Source organism: Penaeus vannamei, chromosome 38, assembly GCF_042767895.1.
Source record: "Penaeus vannamei isolate JL-2024 chromosome 38, ASM4276789v1, whole genome shotgun sequence".
NCBI classification, from domain to species: domain Eukaryota; kingdom Metazoa; phylum Arthropoda; class Malacostraca; order Decapoda; family Penaeidae; genus Penaeus; species Penaeus vannamei.
The window spans coordinates 25,912,169-25,914,668 of record NC_091586.1 but is presented as its reverse complement, the minus strand read 5'-3'; the positions used below and the strand labels follow the sequence as shown (position 1 = coordinate 25,914,668).

Sequence of the window (2,500 nt, the reverse complement as noted above, 5' to 3'; positions counted from 1 at the left end):
CAAAACCAAGTGACTAAACCACCACATGTTCGTCACCATCCGAAGTCCACCGAGTTTTGTCCGTCCAAAACAAACAAACAAAGAAACAAATAAACAAAAAACAAACGAACAAATAAACTAACAAATAAACAAATAAATAAACAAACAAATAAATAAAGAACAAACAAATAAACAAACGAACAGATAAATAAATAAACAGATAAATAAATACACAAATAAACAAACAAACAAATAAAGAGCAAAGAAAGAAAGAAAAAAAGAAACAAATAAACAAAAAAAACAAGCAAAAACATTTCTCCTTTCTGCAATACGAAAAGCGGGACAGCAATCTTACAAAATCGATCCCCATTCGTAGAAAATCCATTGTTGAAGAAACACACAAAGGGGATTTTTTTTATTTTTTATTTTTTATCGAATTTAAAATTGTGGTTTTGAGAAATGCAAATTTTTGAATACGAATTTCTGCTGTCGTCGACTTCTTCAATTTTCTCTAGCTATTTGTCTGTCTGTCTGTCTGTCTAGCTATCTATTTAGCTATCTATCTGTATATTCATTTATCTATCTATCCCTCAGTCTGTCTGTGTGTCTGTCTAGCTATCTATCTATATATTCATTTACCTATCTATCCCTCAGTCTATCTATCTGTCTGTCTAGCTATCTATCTAGCTATCCATCTATATATTCATTTGTCTATCTATCCCTGTCTGTCTGTCTAGCTATCTATTTAGCTATCCATCTATATATTCATTTACCTATCTATCCCTGTCTAGCTATCTATTTAGCTATCCATCTATATATTCATTTATCTATCTATCCCTGTCTATCTGTGTCTGTCTAGCTATCTATTTAGCTATCCATCTATATATTCATTTGTCTATCTATCCCTGTCTGTCTGTCTGTCTGTCTGTCTGTCTAGCTATTTATTTAGCTATCCATCTATATATTCATTTATCTATCTATTCCTGTCTATCTTTCGTAAATAAATTCCACCCGCAAATATATATTACTAACACTGAGTACTTCATGTTAATGCAAATTAAAACCGCGCGCTTCACAAAACCGCAAACTAATCTTACTAAAATCACGAGCTTTGTATAACCGCCAATTAATTTCACTCAAACTCGTCGATTTATATAAAAAAAACTAAATTAAACTAATCAGAAATACCGAAAAAAGACTAAATTAAACCAATCAGAAATACCGAGAATGTGATCATAAAACCCGATCTGAATCCTACTAATAACGCGGCATTTTAACAACACCCTTAAAAGAAAATAATAATAATAAAATAAAAAATCTAATCACGTGATAAACTTAATCCTCCTTTTTATCGAATCTCTAAAACCGTGATATAAAGGCAATAAAGATAGTGATAAGAAACGTTATAAAAAGAAAGAAAGAAAGAAAGAAAAAAATATGTTTACGAGAATGAAACCGTGGATAGAGAATTCGGAGGATGGGAGATGGATGAGAAGGATAGAAGGAGGAGAGGGATAGAAGGAGAAGGATAGGGGCGTGAGAGGTATAGAAGGAGGAGAGGGATAGAAGGAGAAGGATAAGGGCGTGAGAGGGATAGAAGGAGGAGAGGGATAGAAGGAGAAGGATAAGGGCGTGAGAGGGATAGAAGGAGGAGAAGGATAGAAGGAGATAGATAAGGGAGTGAGAGGCATAGAAGGAGGAGAGGGATAGGGCGTGAGAAGGATAGATGAGTGAGACGGATAGAGGCGTGAGAGGGATAAAAGGAGAAGATAGATTAATGAGAAGGATGGATGAGTGAGGCTAGAAAAATGTGTGGGATGGATAAGAGAGTGAGTTGGGTAGAAGAGAGAGAGAGAGAGAGAGAGAGAGAGAGAGAGAGAGAGAGAGAGAGAGAGAGAGAGAGAGAGAAAGCGAAAGAGAGAGAGAGTGAGAGAGAGAGAGAGAGAGACAGCGAGAAAACGAGAAAGAGAGAAACAGGAGAGAGAGAGAGAGATGAGAGAGAGAGAGAGAGAGAGAGAGAGAGAGAGAGAAAGCGAAAGAGAGAGAGAGTGAGAGAGAGAGAGAGAGAGAGAGAGAGAGAGAGAGAGAGAGAGAGAGAGAGAGAGAGAAAGAAAGAAAATGCAATAATGAGAGTGCGAGAATGAGAGCGAGCGAAAGAGAGAGAGAGAGAGCGAGAGAGAGAGAGAGAGAGAGAGACAGAGGGAGAAAGAGAGAGAGAGAGAGAGAGAGAGAGAGAGAGAGAGAGCGAGAGTGACAGCGAAAGAGAGAGAGAGAGAGAGAGAGAGAGAGAGAGAGAGAGAGAGAGAGAGAGAGAGAGAGAGAGAGAGAGAGAGAGAGAGAGAGTGAGAGAGAAACGGACACACAGAAACAGAGAATCGTAGAAGCCCCCCCCCCGCAAAAAAAGAAAAAAATTGAAAATGCAAATACTCAAAGCCAATAAATAACGAATAATATCTAATTTTGAATCATGCTCTTATTGCCATTGTTTCTCCTTAACCCTCTGCAGTCGACGTTTTTATCA

General features: G+C 37.3%; 1 protein-coding gene across 2 annotated transcripts in view; it reads right to left on the bottom strand.

The window, feature by feature from the left end:
• LOC113817633 (aminopeptidase N-like) overlaps nt 1–2,500 on the bottom strand; it is a gene marked incomplete at its 3' end in the record, with an annotated part of 21,571 nt that overhangs the window by 16,327 nt on the left and 2,744 nt on the right.